The sequence below is a fragment of the Sturnira hondurensis genome, unplaced genomic scaffold (genome assembly GCF_014824575.4).
Source record: "Sturnira hondurensis isolate 20B ecotype Veracruz unplaced genomic scaffold, ASM1482457v3 Scaffold0002840, whole genome shotgun sequence".
In the NCBI taxonomy this organism is placed as follows: domain Eukaryota; kingdom Metazoa; phylum Chordata; class Mammalia; order Chiroptera; family Phyllostomidae; genus Sturnira; species Sturnira hondurensis.
Window position 1 is genome coordinate 6,909,037 of NW_028075471.1, and position 19,119 is coordinate 6,928,155.

At 40.9% G+C, this 19,119-nt stretch overlaps 1 protein-coding gene across 1 annotated transcript in view; it reads right to left on the reverse strand.

The window, feature by feature from the left end:
* Positions 1-18,621, reverse strand: part of FHIT (fragile histidine triad diadenosine triphosphatase) — an 825,228-nt gene extending 806,607 nt beyond the window's left edge. The window contains exon 1 of the mRNA XM_037040812.1: positions 18,531-18,621. The gene's annotated coding sequence lies outside the window, so the exon portion shown is untranslated. The remainder of the gene's footprint in view (positions 1-18,530) is intronic.
* Between the last annotated feature and the right edge of the window lie 498 nt (positions 18,622-19,119).

The window sequence follows — 19,119 nt, forward strand, 5'->3', positions numbered from 1 at the left end:
TTTAGAGAATCTCTTGGTGCCAAAACTACATGATAGTCCTTCTTATATGACAGTCACCTGGTGATTCAGAATATGGGCCTATACTTGTTTGCATATTATTTCATCAAATGAAAAACTTAGTACTTTCCAAGCAATTTCTATATAAAATCTTACTTAATCCTCTCGACGATCCTATAAGGAACGTCCTTCATACACCAATATTTATGCAACTCTTTGAACCCTTGTCATGCATCAGTTTCTCAATTTAAGAAACACTGTTTTCAAAGGATATTAAACCTTCAAGTCTATTGATATGTATGGCTAACTATCTCTCAGGCAATGTTTCTAAAAATTACATTCAAAAGCAACATAAGGAGAAAGCCAATTTCTCCATAACTTTATCAGCATTGAGTTTTCTCTAATTAACCAAATCGCTACAAAAAATTGTTTGTAGTTAGAGACATTATGTAGGGGGAAATGATTTCTTCTAAGTCTCCTAGCCAAAACAATCTGCCATGAGAATGGACTTGTGGACAACCAAGAAACCAGACAGGATGAAAAGGATCATTCTTTTGGTTAAAAGAATTAAAACCTTGTATTTTTTTTTTTACTTTGAAAAATAAATGTTATTTCTTGATGGCTGGGGTTTACTTTAAAAATAACCTGCTATTTTTAGATCCTGACATGACACAGCAGATGGCAGGAATCTAGACCAACCCTAAAAGGCATGATCGTTTTCATAGTCATCAGAAAAAAAACCACACAGTGCATCTGAATTCCAGACACTTAGACCAACTGGTAAATACATTTCTGTTTCAATTTCCTTCATGTAAAAACTGGAGGCTCAAATGTTAACCAAAAATGTACATGAGCTTGAAAAGCTGCTGTCTAGTGGATCCTAAGTCTAACTTTCACAGGAAAAAAAAATGATATGTCATTTAATGGAGGAAACAACATACATTTAGGCTCTCAAACACATTTTTATTTATGACTTGGAAAAAAATCAAGGTACATAAATGGATAACTGGAGACATACATTTAGGTTTGGATGATTTATAAAACATTCTAAACTAACAGACATACTGTATGTCAAAATTGCACAGGAGACACTGTAAGAATATCCCACAAGAACAAAGGGGAAGAGAAGACAGCCTAAAGCATCTCAGAATTCAAGCAAACAAAAGTGTACCTGTAACATTTTTATATAAAGAAAAAAACAATTTTTAGAAAAGTATGTTAAGTCATCAACCTATGGTGTCACAAAATAAACATTTCAATTGTTAACAAGACAAAAAATACTGAAGCTCAGCTATTTACAAACAGGAAACATATTTCAAAATGTCAACTGCTTTTTCAAGATCTCACTCCATCGGCCACCTCTCCTCCTCTGTCACTTTCATGTTTTGAAACTTGTGCTTGTGCAGCATCTCTAGTATTACTCTCACCGGTTTCTCCCCCTTCTCCTACAAAGGTTTCAGAATTGCCTGCGCTAAAATATTCCTTCTTTGAATTGGTTGCTCATTAAACTCTAATCACTCATTTTCATTCAACAATATTTATTATATACTTGCCATATTTAAATGCTATTCAGTGGTGAATTCCCATGGAACACTCCAGGTACAGTCTAAGGAGGAGCGGCAACTTGTGGAGACCACAAAGCCGTCAACTAGCAAAAATATTTCTGATCATGATTTGAAGGAAGTAATCAGGATGTAAATGTAGATAGTGACTTTGAGGAAGTGGAAGTGACTAGTTTAGTAACAAAGGAAAGAGAACCTAACTTTTTAATATTGAACCTGGATAATGAGGAGTCCCCTACATGGGAGTGTTGGGGGGCAGAAGGTTCCAGGTAGAGAAAACAGCAAGTGCTAAAGCAAGAACAAGTTCAAGGTCTTAGATGAATAGAAGGCACAGGGGGACAGCAGAGTCTGAGAACAGGAAGCAAGACAAAGAAGTGAAGAAACATGTTTGAAAGATAGGCAGGGACCAGATCCCAGAGGCCTTGTTTGGTGTGTCATTCAGTGAGTGATGAGATATTTACGGTGACAAGCAGTTAAGCTACATAGTGTTTGGTTTTTAAACTTATTTTTTTCAAAAGATCTTTACTATAGTACATTAAAATCATCTTGGGAGCTTAAAAAAAGACTGTGTGCCTCATATTTCCATATAATTTTTATAAGGTTTTTAAAAAATGAGATACAATTCACATACCAGAAAAATTCACCATTTAAAAGTAAATACTTCAGTAGTTTTCAGTATATTCACAAAGTTGTGCAATTATGACCACTACCTGATTCCAGAACATTTTCATCACCCAAAAAGAAACCCAATACCCATCAGCAGTGACTCTGCACCTCCCCTGCCCGCAGCTCTTAGTAACCGTTCATCTATTTTCTGTCTCTACAGATTTGTCTATTCTGGACATTTCATATAAATGAAATCATACAATATATGGTCTTTTGTGTCTGGTTTCTTTCACTTCACTAGCATAATGTTTTTAAAGTTCCTCCATAGTGTAGCATGTACCAGTACTTCATTTCTTTCAAAGGCTGAATAATATCCCAATATATGTATATAGCACTTTTTTCATGCATTCATTAGTTGATAGGCATTTTTTCCCACTTTTGGGCTCTTGTTAATTATGCTGCTATGAATATTTAGGTACAAGTTTCTGTGCAGATATATGTTTTAAGTTCTCTTGAGTATATACCTGGGAGCAGAACTGTTGGGTCATAGAAATTCTGTATTTAAATTTTTGAGGAACCTCCAAAATGTTTTTGTGAGCAACTCCACCATTTCACATTCCTCCCATCAATGAATGAAGCTCCCCATCTCCCAACGTCCTTACCAACTGCTCACTCCCAGATATTTTATTGTAACTGGCCCAGCTAAGACTTGGGCAATGGGGGTTCTTTTGGTTTATGTCTTTTGCTCATTTTCAGAAAGTCCCATGGTAATTCTAATGTGCGGTGAAGGCCGAGAAACCCTAATTTGTGATTGTTCACTGCCAACATCCTGACCTGCATTTACGCCTGCTCCAGGTACTGCTGCAGAGTTCTCTGGACCTGTTACATTGTTGCCACCCCCATCCCTATTAATGCCATCTGCTTTGCAGCTGATTCATCCAGTAAAAGAATAAAATACAAATAAGGAAGTCATAACTTTATAATATATGAAAGGGGTACTCATGTAATTATAATATATAGTCTTATCATTATATAACTATTAAATACACATATGTAGCATCATACTATGTAAATATAGCAGTCATTTAAAGAACAGTGACCACACATACAAAAATATTTTAAAATCATTTGTGTATATACAGATACATAAGGAAAATCTGGAAATTAATCATTTCCCTTTGAGAAAAGAGGTTTGGAACCAACTCCACGTCTTTTTGTATATTTTCACGTTCTACCATGACCAGACACTGGAGAAGCCACATGAAAAGATTAATTGAAAGTAATGTGAATTTCCAAACTCCTTTCCCCATTGACTCACTGGAGAGCTGTTCTTCAAAAAGAGTCCACCTTTAAAAAAATTACCTGCTCCTAAACGTCTTTTCATCAGTAAAGAAACATATAAGGAGTGAATGGATGAGTTCTATGCATTTTACATATCAACTCAATCTCTAGTATTAAACATAGTATTGTATGTGCAAAAATGTATAAAGTTTATAATTATTTATGTCATTTTTAAAAGTTTCCTGCCAAACCAACCACAGACAGTGAAGATCTAAAGCACCAGCACCGAGGCCCAGAACCACAATGCCAACCAACAGCCTGTGTCTGTCGATAACCAGCTCAGGCCGGGAAGACAGAGCCCGAGCAGGAAGGGAATGCTCAACTGAAGGGCCAAGAGGGTGACTTCTCAGTCTGAGCCAGGCTGAGATTCACCTTAACAGTGGAGACATCCCAGATCACATTTCTATACATGCTGTAATAGCAGAAGGGAATTTACAGATTATACAGGGTGGAGCAAGAGTAGGTTTACAGTTGTTGGTTTGCATGGAAGATAACACAATAATCAATAAATAATAATACAAGAATGAGCTCTATGTTATACACAGTTATTATAGTAAACCTACTTTTCCCCCACTCTGTATTAAAATAATGCTTAATGGAGAGTATTACTGGTTGAAAATCACTTTAATGTCAGGTATCCTCCTGGAGTAAACAAATTTTCTACTGCCTTTCCCTTTCCCTAGTAATAGAGATACGGAAGAGTTCATCTCCGTAGGCTGCAGAAACATTTGGAAACACCAACTGAGAACTGGTGCCAACAGCTTGGGTGGTAACTTTAAATCCACTGGGGTCTGGACCTGCTACATTGTTGCCACCCACCCCCACCCCCACTCCAGAAACCACCTGTTAGCATCCCTTTCTCAGTGCACTGGCCTCTCGGATGTTAAGAGACACCACAGGTCTTTTATTTACATTTCTTCTTTAAGGTTTCTGGCACATTAAAAAAAAGTAAAACAAAATGCCAGAGCAAAATTACCCAAATTGTATCCTATTTTAAACATTAACATTGAACAAATTAAAGCTCCAACACAAATGGATACAAGACAAAAATTACTCTCTCTCTTACTACCATCATTTGTTGACTAATGTGAAAATTTCTAGATTTTCGTGGCAAAGTAATGTCACAAATTTTTGCTCAAATGGAATTCAAAGGCTAATAACAGTGTCAATTATAGCTATGTGTCACTCATAACCTATAGATGGACACACTTCTACTTTAAGCATTCTACTATATTCACTAGTTTCTAATTGTGCTATTAAGAGGATAATTACATGATGATAAAATCTATTACTTAATCAGGGTACAGGTTTAGACCTGTACAACAAAGAGCTTCCTTCAGCTCTGTTCAATAGCACATGGAAACCCCAGTTGAAGACATCAAGTTCTAAATGTAAGGCCTTGAACTCAAGGCCATCCCAGATCACCCATCCCCTGTCTTCTTCTAGGTCCTCAGAAGATGTTGGTTAAATGAAATCACAAAAAGTCAAACTATAGCCTCTACATTATGTCCTCACTAAAACCAACATGGTCAGTCCTAATGGCAACAGCAGATAATCAAGACAGGTTCTTACACACGGGGTCTTGAAACAGTGCTCCCCCACCCTACAACAGCTTCTGCACATTTTGCTATAATAAAATATTAAATAAAACATAAAATTAAAGCCAATCCAAGACTTGGCCCTTCATCCCCATCATGGATTCCACAGCACAATATTATCCAGGGCTCCATCACGGTAGTGTGTCTTTCACTGCCCAATAAAATGCCTTTCCATATTCTGAAACCAAAGACAAGTCAGTACTTCTCAATATCTCTTGGAGTAACAACAACGGTATGTTTTTTTTTAATTTCCTCATCTTCTCACCATGATAGGCACCCATCAGGGGATCACCATTCCTACCCATCTCATTACCTCCTCATTCTATTTGTCACCATTTGGAAATTCAGAACTCTTATTAGCTTCTCTCATGAACAGTAATGAGGCTCTGGCTGCCTACTGGGGCACATCGCGGAACACTAATGAGCATGCAGACTGAGACCCACACCTGAATGCCATCACGTGGTTTCGTTGTTCAGGCCGGGTGGGATGTTTTGGTCTATAAGCAAGCTTCTGTGGGAGAGCTGAAGCTTGCAGGGTGGCTATTATGCATTCACTTTGGTCTTATGGTTCACACCGACTCAAAACAGCTTTCCTGTGTGGTTATACTCATTTACATACTGACTGCTACCTCCCTTGCAGTAATACTACTGTTTCATCCTTGTCCTTCTCTTCACTTGTTTAAGAGCTTACTGGAGCTGAGGGTTAGCAAAGGGAAGACTAAATGGTAATTTTCTTACTGCTAGTTTTGATCTCCTTCTGACCCCCAAAGAACAATGTAACTCTTAACAATCATCTGGGTGATCTGTCTGTACACAAACCTTCCTTGACATCTCCCACAGTGTTCAGCACATTGCCTTGAATGTGAGAGGTGCTGTATAAATATTAATTAACATCTATAAAGTTTCTGAGCATCTAGGAAAAAGACAGGCCCAGATCCATAGGAGACAAAGAAAAGGGATGAAGAATGAGCAGATCCCCTTGAATCTATGATGAGGATGTCTTTGTAGATAATGAGGGAAGATGGGGCTGACCCAAAAGCCGTCTCTTCCGGGACTCCATATCCTTTTACAGCTTCAAGAGCCTTGCACCAATGACAACAAATAATCGTTGCGTGAATACTATGTGCCAGACCTTACGTTAAGCACTTGGCCTGCCTTAGCTCATTTAAACCCCAACAGCCTGTACAGTTGATATTGAGAAAACAAGCCCATAGAAGTTGAATGACTTGATCAACATCATCTATTAGCTCAGAACTCAAAACTCTTCTCAATAAACCAATTTAGCTACCAAGCACTGCTCAGAGAGGTGGGGGGGGGGGCGGCGGCTACAAAACGGGGGCTTGGGCGAACACTCTGGAGGTGATAAAGACTGGCAATCAGAGGTGAGGAGCAGTGGCCTCACCCAGGTGTGAAACTACCTGTGGCTTTCTCACGTCCGCACTGAACTCCCCATTGAACACTGTCACTGAATGACTATGCACAGGAATTAAGAAGGTCTTTCTTTTCACAGCTTTATAAGCTAAGTCATCCCTGAAATAGTATTTCAGGGTCAGCATTTATACATGGGATGCCAGCAAAAACTCTCTCACTAGTACCCATTACGTAGAGACATGTAGAAAACCTGTGCAGTAATTCACTTAAAATTGGTATTTGTTAATCATACCAATTAATATGAACTCATAATCTGGCAGTCCTCACCATAAACTAGGCATTAAACTAAATACTTCATGTAAATATCTCAATTAATCCTCTTAATAGCTTTGTGACATATTTTTATCACCCTAATTTTACAGAAGAAGAAAGCATTGAGAGTGTAAGTCACTTGCCCAAGTCCACTTAGCAAGTAAAGAGTGGAACTAAGATTTGTACCTGGGACATCTGACACTGGCCTCCTCTCTACCGCTGGCAATGCACAGAAAGCTCTTCTGCCCATTTTGCACTACTTGCTATACTTTTCTTCAATGAAAACGATCACTTTAAATGCCTCTATCTAGGGGGTGGGTCAGCAGAGGAGCTGACAGGAGGAACAGAAAAAAGATGCAATATTAGGAAAAGTATAGTGGCACCTAGGTACTTGTCATTAATTTGTTCCGTAACTTGGTCAAGTGTCAAAACTGACGAGTACCAAACAATGAAATATTTTCTCTTGTGGGACAGCGGCATGACTCACACAAGTTGTAGCAAGGGCGAGGGGTGCCAAGCAAGTATTGAGTGCTGAAACATTTTTCTCTCATCAAAATGCAATGAGCACAGGGTTTGACTAGTTCTGAAGCTAACGAGTACCGAGCTATGACTGTATTAGTTCTCAAGTGCACGACTGCAACTGCCTAGAGAGTCGGTGTGCCTTGGGTCAGTTTTCTCTGGGTGGAGAGAGATTGTGCAGGACCCACAGGGTAGCCAGGCAGGTCTCTGAGGCCCTAGCAGAGAGGCCAAGGGCATAATCAAGCTCCCTTTGACTCTCTATATGGCTCTGCCTCATCTGTTCCCTTGGTTCCTCCATGACATGAGAGAAGCATCAACTCTACTTTGAGCATGTAGCATTATTAAGGATGATTTATGGCAACTTTCATTGCCAAGTGGATTGAGAAGCACAACAGAAGAATGAAAAGGCTGACGAGCAATACCTAATTAAGTGTATATGCACTGTTGAATGGATTTGGAGTCTAGAAAGACAACAATGAGTGTTCTCCCAGAGTAGCATCTCTGAGTTTAGTCTTAGAGGCTCTGGATTTTCAAATAACACTGCAATGCCAGCTATTAGTAACCTATACATTTGAACCTTGGTTTGATGACAAATGTGAGGAAGGACCATTGCTTTTCAAAAAAGCAACAAATAGAATATTTTTAAGTGTCTCTTGAAAAGTTGTATCCCAGCTTCAAGTGATTTTGTTTAGATGATCCCTACTCCGAGTCCTGCCAGGCCAGAGGCTTTGCTGGCACAACCCAACTCCTGTGGTTACCTCCTGGACTCTGTGTGCCATGATGCATGCTGTTAGAAACCATTCATGGGGTCCTGCTGCCCATGCAGAGGTATGCGCTTTGGACCCTGCCGCAGCCCTCTTCTCTGATGGGAAACAAACTCTGAGCCACTTGGTTTCCTGATTTGCTTCCCTGTCTGGGACACACAAACGGCTGTGTGAAGCTGTGTCATGGTTCAGGTCAACGTTTCACTCAGCATGCTCTTTAGAGTATTAGGAAGGCATTATTTATGCCTCCTGCCCCAATGTCCAGGATGAACATTTTCCCCAACGAACAGATTGCCAAGAGCTCTGATCCCTGATAAAAAGGATAAGCTCCTGGGCAAGCTGAGTGCCTGTTTTCACTGAGATTGGGAAGGCCCATACCTGGCACTCATGCTGTGGCTCCCTCCTTCTCCACCAATAGCAGACACCACTACTCAGCTAGGACATGTTCCCCTGAAGGATCTTTACAGAGCTCTCCGGAGAGTCATTATTAATCAACTGGAGTTGCCGCAAGGCTGCCCTGAGATGGTCCCATCCACTTCAGGCTGAAGATGTAGTAACACATGTATCTCTCGGAATCTCAACTCTTTCAATTAGGAACATGAATAATAAACTTCTAACACTGAAATAACCATCCTATAATAATCCTCTGACTAATCACCTTGTTAATAAATATCTAAAGACCACATTTTTTCTTTGGACTTCCAGCTTCCATGGGAACATTCTGATAGTGACGTTGTTTTTAAATTAGTAGGTTTATTTGTAGTTTTGTATTAGTAAATGTCAAGCTTCTTACTAATTAGCAAATTCTGTAAATCCACAGTAGTGTTAATGTTCAACTGTGCAGGGAATATCAGGGAGAAAAAATAATAAAAGAGACAATTAAAATTTCCCTAGGGGGCACTTATTTCTATGGAATTAAGTACAGAGCAAGAAAACATGAACCTGTTTGAAGGTGCATTAGAAAGGGTTACAAAAGATACATCACCGTCACTGAGGGGTACAGTGCACACTTACTGTGTGGACTCTCGGCTACAGGTCTGTCCTCTGCTGACACTTTCTCAGGTTGCTGCTGCCAAGATTTCCATTTTGCCTTTGATCTTATTAAATGCATTTTTCCAGAAGTTTCTCATTTAACAACATTGTATGACTTCTTTACTGATGTTTCCAATCAACTGCTGATGCACTTTCTCTGGCTTTAGAGGACAATGCACTGTGTACTGGAATCAAATCCAGATATTAAAAAACGGCCCCAAGTGCTTGCTAATATCAATCTGACTTTCTGCACTAACTCACTGAGAAGGTGGAAAACGTAATTATCTCTGAGTGGCTGTTTAACCTCCCTGCTCCAGAGAAAATGTGTCCCTCCTATGGGTACTTATTTTATATATATTTCAAAGCCATTCTATAAACACTGCGTGTATATATGTATATATGTGTGTGTGTATATATATACACACACAAAGCCATTTTACAAACATTGTTAAACAAATCTGCTTGTTTTTCAAACTCTCCTTGAATTGCTTAAGCTAAGATGTTGGCATCTTCCTGTGCAGCTGGCTGTGGAAACCACCTGTCTGTGTCAGGGCACGGGGTCTTCTCTTAGCTTTTCTGGACATGCTAGTCTGCTGGGGATAGGCTGGAGGCCCGTGTTTGGAGCAGTCAAGTACAGATGCTTCAAGATGGGTTTCAGATCTCAGTTAATACCGAAATTCAACGTGACAAGGCATGCTCTGATGGGCAAACTTCACAGTTTGTAAGTATGAGAGACCACAGGTTTGGGGGCAACTTCCTTCCGCTGTCATGGATATCGGTGATGCAGTCTGTTGAGGCAGTGTTGGTTTAACACACATGGAAGGGCTTGTCCTACTGTCCTGTCTTATTTACAGTGCCTGGGACTCACACTTAATATTACACCCCTCAGACACACTGTAATTATACATCATTCCATTTTTCATCTCCCATACAAGATCATGTTCTCTTTGAGGGCAGGGCGTGCTGTCCAAAGTCAGGGTTTTCTACTAGTATCCCCCTCCCCAAGCAGACCCAGGAGCCACAAGGGGTGGTAGGAACAGCCTTATAAATGGCTGGGCAGTTCTCAGCAGTCTCTGTATTCTGTAAGTAAACTGGGAATTACTTGGTTCAGGCCAGAAATCAAATGGGTCTTCCTACTTCTTCACCCCAGGATCCCAGGTCCACAGTACTAGTCTGATCAGACTTCCTCCCCGAGTCCAAGGTTGAAAAATGATAACTGGGAAGAATCAGGCAGGCCTCTTATAGAGGGTAGACTGATGAGTGCACCATTCACAGGTACCAGCAAGTCCACTTTTAGGAAATGAACTGTCGCCCCACCCCCACACCTATTATTCTGTAGGCCATAAACCCAGACAGGCTGTCACCAGGCAGGATAATTGCTACTTTTCCTAAAGAAAAGAGTGAATGTACATATGTAACAAAGGGATAGAGGGAAGGAAGGAGCCAGAGATTAGGGAGGAAATAGCTTTCCAAGACAGAAATAAGATTTTCATTTAACATTCCCATATACATTGCGGCCAGCACAGTGCCTGACAAATGGGCAATGCCCAATAAACAACAGTTGAATAATGAATTCATTCAATGCACTTTTTAATGTCTCTATCTGTAGTGTTTACAGTTGTTTAATGTATCCTGTAAGAACCTACTGTTTTAAACCAAATCAAACCAATATAGAATAATATTCTAAAGCACTGACATGTCTGGGAATTAAACATTAATTTGCCAATCACATAGATGCCAAGGCGGAAAGACCTATACAAAAGACAATTCTATTTTGGAAGTGAAGAACAAAAGCAATACCCAAGGCCAAACTTGCTACATAGCTATTCTTCCAATGCACCTAGACCATAAGACACACTCAGAAAATATTAGTTCACTCCTTCTCTCCCTTACCTTCTGTGTTTAAGACATTTGGAACCAGATTATAGAAATGGAATCCTGACAACCCCTATGGACAGAATAAGAGCTAGTTGAAGAAATGTCTTAGCCTTTTTCCCCTAACCTCAGAAGATGATAAAATGGGACGGTGAGGGGCATGTAGAAAACCTCTACTAATGATTTTGAAATGAGAAAATCTGCAGTTGCCATTTGGGCAGAAGACAGGTGAATAGCCCAGTGCTCACACAGATGATAAAGGGGTCCAGGCCATTATCCACTGTGACTTGAAACGGCAATTCAGTGATGGAACTTTGTGGTTCTGAGAGCATTCAAACAAAACAGAGGTGAGGGCCCAATGGCTCGTTCTCTCTCAGGACTATTTGTGCTTATGTTAGGAAGTGTTGGTGGACAAAGGCTTCCAATCCAACGGTACAGTTCTTGGCAGCCTCTTGAAGATAGAATAGACTCTAATTCCACCCCTACCCCCACTGAAAAAAGAGTACTATTTCCAACTGCTCAGGCACCATTCTTAACATCAAAACACTCTCTGCTTTTTGTTACCCTTATTACAGGAGTCTGGAAATTAATTCATTAAAAAAATGAAAAAGTATGGAGATGATCCTGATAATCCACAGGTACCTTGAGCCACTAGTTATCACTCTAAAACAGATTTCCTTATTTTTAACTTGAGTTCTCATTCACTTATTCAACATCTACAATATGCCATGTCCTGTGTCAGGTCCCAGAAATACAGCAATTAACAAGAAGTGGCTCTATCATCCTAGGACTTATGGATACAACACCTTACTATACATAGTAAACACTGCCCTTGACAGTTCTGGGTGTACATCAGTGAACAAGACAGACAAGCTCGCTTCTCGGATCCCAAGAAAAGCAATAAACAAGTAAAATAAGATGTTTGGATTATAATGAGAGCTACAAAATGTGATAAAATGGCATGCTAACAAGGATGAACAGTAGGATCACTGTTTGAGACCGGATGATCAGGGCAGGTCCCTCTAGAAAGTCTCACTTGAGACCAGGGTGAGCTAAGCAGTGGTCATCAGGCAGGATGTTAGTTAGGGTGACCTGCTTTTGCCCACTCCTGTGTTTTAAGAGGGACCTGACACTGCATATTTCACAAGAGCAAGTCTAATGGTGGGGTTCAATACCAGCCAGCCCCTTCATGCTGGAAGAGGTCCAGGGAGGAGCAGTGCCAGCATTGCCACCAGCTTGGTAGGCATGTAAACCCTCCACTCCACTCCACTCCTGTCAGTCAGAAGTTGCACTTAACCTGATCCCTAGGTAATCCATATGCTCACTGAGACTGACAATTCCTGAGCTAAGACCTTGGCTAAGATTTACACCCATGCCCACTAAGCTTGGTCTCTATCAGTCATTCCTTTGTTTCACAGTTTATTTGAAAAATTTGGGGACCAGAGCAGGAAAGAGAGTTGCTATTTATTGGGGGCCCTCCAGACCTTTTCATTAAAGGGAGCAACATGTACAAAAGGCCTGATGTGGGCCAAGTTGAACTGTGAATGAAATAAACAGAAAGATGGCCAACATTTCTGGAGCCTGATGAAGTAGGGAGGTATGATCCAGGAGGGAAACAGAGATAAGGCTGACACAGAGTTTGTAGAGTCAGGCTAAGCCATTTAAAATTTATTCTTATTGAAATGGGTATTAAAGAGATCTCTTAGAGTGCTGTGTGTGGAAGGGATTATGGTCAGGCAAGAATAAAAGCAGCCCAAACAGTTGAGAGGCTCAGTTATATGGAGCACTGTCCTGATACACTAAGGTTGTAGGTTTGATCCCTGGTCAGGGCACATACAAGAATCAACCAATGACTGCATAGATAAGTGGAACAGCAAATTGATGTCTCTGTCTGTCTGTCTCTCTCTCTACCTCCTTCTCTATCCCTAAAAATCAATCAATAATTTTTAAAGGGTATACGGGGGGTGGGCGGCAGGGGTCTGANCACTGTCCTGATACACTAAGGTTGTAGGTTTGATCCCTGGTCAGGGCACATACAAGAATCAACCAATGACTGCATAGATAAGTGGATTGACAGCAAATTGATGTCTCTGTCTGTCTGTCTCTCTCTCATAGATAAGTGGATAGACAGCAAATTGATGTCTCTGTCTGTCTGTCTCTCTCTCATAGATAAGTGGATTGACAGCAAATTGATGTCTCTGTCTGTCTGTCTCTCTCTCATAGATAAGTGGAACAGCAAATTGATGTCTCTGTCTGTCTGTCTCTCTCTCTACCTCCTTCTCTATCCCTAAAAATCAATCAATAATTTTTAAAGGGTATACGGGGGGTGGGCGGCAGGGGTCTGAACTAGTAAGGCTGTAGTGGTAGAGTGAGAAGTGGTCATATTCTGGACATATTTCAGAGGAAGAGTTAATATTACTCACTGGTGGATGGAAAGGTGGAGGAGCAGTTAAGAAAAAGGGGGTCCAAGTAGCCACAAGTGCCTCTCTGAAGCCACGCAGGTGGACACATTACCCTACTGCCTGGGCCTGCAACCCCCAGAGGCCACCTGTTGATTCAGCCTGATGATCCATGACAATTAGCTGGGCTGATCCCAAATAGAAAATAAAAGAATTTATAAACAGCACAACTCTTTCAGTTGATAGACAATTCCAGAACACCCAGTCCTTACTTCTGATCTTTACTGATTGATTCTGACAGGCATTCCCTCTTCCTTGAGACATATCAGAGCAGTAGATTCATTGACTTAAAAAGGTAAATTTATGTTAACTTAAAATAAATCAAACACTAATTCAGGTGAACACTATAGGCAAGCACAGGTAAAGCCAGGTTTTGTTTTGCTTCTTTTTAAAATCCTGCATATTTAAGATAACTTATTCTCTTACAGCTGATGTTCAGCAGTAAGAAATGGATTGCAAATTACTATACTCAACACTTTAGAAGATAGCTGGCACCTAACTACTAAAGCAAAATGAACTAAACCTGACCCTGGAACTCAACCTTTACGCCTCTAGAAAGGCCATTTTTAATGAGTTCCCTTTCAGTTCTAAGCTGAGCTCATCTGTTTGAACTCAATTTTTATTTAAAAACGAAGCACAGCAGCAGTAGGCATGCAGAAGTCAGTGGAGATCATCTTTGCATAAAAGAGACAGAGCCTGCCTCTCAGAAGAGTCACCAGGCTGCTTTGGAGACTCACACCACCAACATTCTCCCTAGAAGACACCTTTATGGCAATTCATTATGATTGAGAATCATTCTTTCATTTCTAAAGTTTTCTTCCTTTGGTACTTTCCTGGGATGGGTAACAACAGAGCTTCCAATCAGCCTTGCTTTCTTATGCCTCATCTAAGCCCAAACCCAACACTTCTCTTATTTTACAACAGTTGATCTATTTTTATGTGCATTTTGTACCCAAATTCATGAGAGCTGACAAAAGGTAAGGTACCATTCCAGGCAGCTTCTTTTAAACAGAATTCTATTTTCAGGTTTCAGGTTGTGGAACAGTTGCTTTGAATTTATAACTTTGATCCCAAAGAGTGTATCCCTCTTTAAATGTGCTTCTGAGGATGCCTCGTGCCACCAAAGGAGGCTGGCTCCACTAATTTCAGTACCATGACAAAGTGATCAAGAATTCTATTCCTGAGGAGACTAATTCCTTTATCTCATCCTAAAGCCAATTATTTTACAAATGAGATCCACTGCTCATATAACATGACGTGTTGACGGTATATGGATTGATGGGAGCAAATCCATTACACTTCTCCAAGTCCTACGACTCAACAGGTGCCTGTTGAGCCAGGCATGAGGATTATCTTCATGTTTGAAGACAATAGGATGGTGTTGAGGACATAAGCTCTAGTCTCAGACTGCCTGGGTTTCCATTTCTCCCTCGCTGCTATGGAAGTTTGGGCAGCTCACTTAGTTTCTCTAGGTCTCGGCTTCCCCATTTACTTTACAGCAGTGCTTCCCAAATTATTCATCTAAGATATTGTTTAATGTAAGAGCTACATGGAGCTATAATTTATATACCACACAAATCACTCATTGAAAGTGTACCTTTCAATGTTTTTAAATCTATTCAGAGTTGTACGACCGGCACCACAATCCATCTTGGACCACTTTTGTCACCATCGGGGGTGCTTTTAAAAAACCAAAGCTCAGGATGTGCCCCAGATTAATAAAACCACAGTCCCTAGGGCTGAGCACAGGCATCAGCGGATTGTGAAGCTCCCTGGTGTTCCAATGTGCAGACGAGTGTGGGAAGCAAGGCTCCATAGGGTCATTATAAGGATCATGTGGAAAATAAACAGAAAGAAATGGGGGCTTCTCAGCCCCCAGACTGACCTACAATGAGCACCAAAAAGGTGTGGGGAAGGACTATTTAAAGAGTTACACCGGAACTAGTATAATCTGGACTGAAATGAATTTTTTACTTGTGATACATTTGACAGTACTACACTTCCACGCACAGCATAGTCTGAGAGTCTCTAACTTGGGAATGAGAACTCTGGGAGTCGGACAGAGACCATGAAGGTATAGGAATCTACAACTTATCTGTCACACTGCAGATAACTCCCAAGCTTCCTAGCCCTTTTCTTAGCCTTCCAGAAGCCATAAAGTGCCACCTCTTTGTGAAAACTTTACCCACTAAATTAACTCTTTGTTGTGATTTCACACTGTGCATACCACATAATGCAGCACTTCCCAACCTGTGACATGTTCACTTAGAAGCTGGTCTCCCTCACCAGAGATGAGCTCCTTACAAGAAACAACAATACCTAATACATTTTTAAAAAATCTCCATCGCATAGCACATGTTTTGGCATCAAGTATGCAAATGGTCGTTGGATTGAATCACAGTGAATTCATATCAAATACTGAAAACCCTGCAATGATGAACAGAGAGTGCACTTGTTCCAAAGTTCTCAGAACACATAGTGGCCATTGTAGCTCAAAAAAAGACTGGCAAGCCAGCCCTGCAATTTTGCTGTATTAGGCACACATCCTGAGCAGCATTGCTTTGGGTACTTAACTCCAGTGAATAAGTGGCACCACCACATGCTGTTATTAAGAACACTGAATAATGCATTACCAACATGGAGAGCAAGAAAAAAATTGTTAGAGGGAAAAGATTAATTAATATCAATTAATTTTCATTTACAGTAATAGATTGTGCAGAAGTCTTTCAGCTTCTGAGGAGAATTTGAGAAAATTTTACAACACACAGGAATTTGCATATACATTGGGAGCAAAAAAAAAAAAGCTGGTCCCAAAATCAGTTACCTGGGGTAATGTTCAAGATGAAGAACAAAAGACTGGCATTTGTTGAAGTGCAGAGTGATGGGGGAGGGAATAAAAGAAAGACTGGCTTTAGGGAATAGAGAAAGCTTAGGAATTCAAAAGAAGTAAAATTATAATTACAATACAGTGTACATGGTTACACAATAAGCAATAGCGTTCTTTGAAAACCAAAACGTAGAAATGATCTGAAAGCAAGTTAATGGAAAGCTATTCAGTAAAGTCCATCAGAGAAAGTATTCCTTTTCATTAGCATCTTTCTTCAAGTACAAGATAATAATGTTTAATTTGTAACGCAGAACTAGAATACAAGAGTTCTATTATAGAGTAAACTTGGGCAAATCATTTCTTCAGTCTTTGCTTTTCCCTTCTAAATGGAAGGCTTGGAAGCGAGATAGTGTTTCTCCAAGTTTGTTCTGGAAGATTTAACAGGCATTACTTGAAAATGGTCTATGTTCAAACATTTTGAGCAAATGTTGGATAATCCAGCTTCCTTTCAGGATTTGGCTGAAAGTTAACTCTGTCATTGCTGATTCCAACAGGGGAATAATCTCCAACATTTCCCCAACCACAGAATTCTTTGCAACAGACTTTCCCAATTGACTGGTGTTTCACTGAACTCACCTTAGAAAATTCCAAGTTATAGAGCTCTCACCGGTCCTTTCTGGACTTAGCATGCATGGATTCCTAATTATGGTCACTTGAAAACAACACCACATAAGATAACCCATCAATAGCCAAGTGACTAAGGTAATAATGAATATTTAGGCAGAAATTAATGCAAAATCTCTAACTGCTAGACAGTACAAAGAAGGAGTAACTGGCCTTCCTCTCTGCACATGCGTACAGACTCCTTTGATTTTATTTTAATTACCCCAAGCTGAGCATCAGTGGGCAAGATTCACTCTGCAATTTTTAATTACCATTTATTCTATTGGTTGGATATGCTTTTCACATTCTAGCCTCTTAGGCATCTTTCTTCACAAATAACATAGGGGAGAAAACTGGATTGCCAATAATAAAATGGCTTAAAAGTCCACAGCCAGAATTTCCAAAATGAGCATTTCTCTGTCCCAGTGCCATCTAACCATGAGGCCCATCAGGCTTCTCTGTGTTACCCATGCCCTGTGGATTCTGTTTTCACCTGCTGCTCAACTCCTACCATCTGAGTCCTAGAATACACAAAACAAAAACAGGTGGTTGGTTGACAGAAAGGATAGAAGGCTTTAAGTGGGAGAGAGTCAGGTTTACCACATGATTTCCTTTGACCTGAGTCAAAAGGCTCTTCAACAACACGGTGCAAGGAGAGACTATACTGGCTGGGGAAAGGTAAAAAGGAAAGAGGCAGCAAGAGCAGACATCTGGGACCAATTGGTCAGTGAGTGGGGGGCTTATTTAACCACCAGAACGAATTTGCTTAATAGGTAGCACTCTATTTCATCATCTAGGCAACCCTACCAGGTAGCTCCTATTATTCTTGTTTTTGCTTGATAAAAGTGAGGCTCAAAGAAGTAAAATTAATTACCCAAGACCCAAACCTACTAAGTGGCAGGCTAAGACCTGAGCTCAGGTCTGTCCCAGGCCCACATGCAAGCTCTTCCCCAGAATTGCCTGGATTTGTGCCAGAAAATACGGACTTAGGAAGGAGAAGTTGCTCACTCAGTTGCACAGAGCTCATAAATGATGGGCCCTGGGTAAACCTGAATCATGAGGCTACAGTGGCACATTGCTTGGGATTATGGCCATTTCCCTCAGATGCTTACCTTCCTCTGCCGAAATGTCCACCTCCTCTGGACTTGAATTTCTGCAGAAAAGCTCACATTTGCTTACGAATGTCCCAGCTAACTTCAGTCCCACCTCCTGCACTTTTCTCACCATCTCAGATCCCAAGACTGAACATTCCCAATGAGTATGGGAAGGGGAGCCCAGAGCACTGCAAGAGTCTGTCTGAGAGGCTCATGCCCTTCTGCAAGGATGGTCTCCTGCAGGACATTTGTTCCCCAGGAAACTGCCTGTCCTCACCAAGTCCGGGACTGTCCTGCAGGATCCAGGGCAGCTATAACAAGTGGCAGAAGACACGACACACACTCAGCTCTCTGCACTGCCTTCCAAGGAAGGGAAGGGAGGACTGCTGCCCCCACTTAAATGCTGACAGGGGTGAGGGGTCAGACAACTCTGTTACCTGGATTTTGACCTTTCTCTGAAGATGCTTCCATTGATAACAATTCATTGTGTTTCATTTATTTTTTGCATACCTTTCAATATTGTATTCTGCTTCCCAGTTAGAAATGATTCCAGTAGCTCTTCGAGACTTCCAAGCTCTCTCCTCTCCTCCTGCCTTCTGCCTTTCCTTGCAAAGCAACAAGGGGGGTGACTTCCTGAAATTGCAGCTGCATAAGCCTGCAATTTCACTCACCAATTGGCGACTGCATTCTTGCTTGAATCTCCTTCTCCATCTTCCCCTTTAACCTTAGATTTTTAAAAATCATAACTCTGCCTTGTGACTTTGAATTGAGCATAGCTCAGAGTAACACTAACCGGTGCCACACTGGTTTAAAACAGCCCCACCTGTGCATGTGCTGGGGTGTGGTTGAGGCGGGCACGGAGACCATAGAAAAGCAGTCACCCGCAGCTGAACAAGATCATCGGGGAGTGTCTGTGAATTCTACAATCACTCCCCCCCTACAATCAGAGCCTGGGATAGAATCCACCTCAGGGTTGTGAAGACTCCATCCTCAGACAACAATCCCTACCCGTGCCTACACCACAGTCCATGTGATCACTCTGGAACAAATGGCTCACTGAAGTGTATGGTCCTGGACACACCCTGGTCCTGAGTTAAAA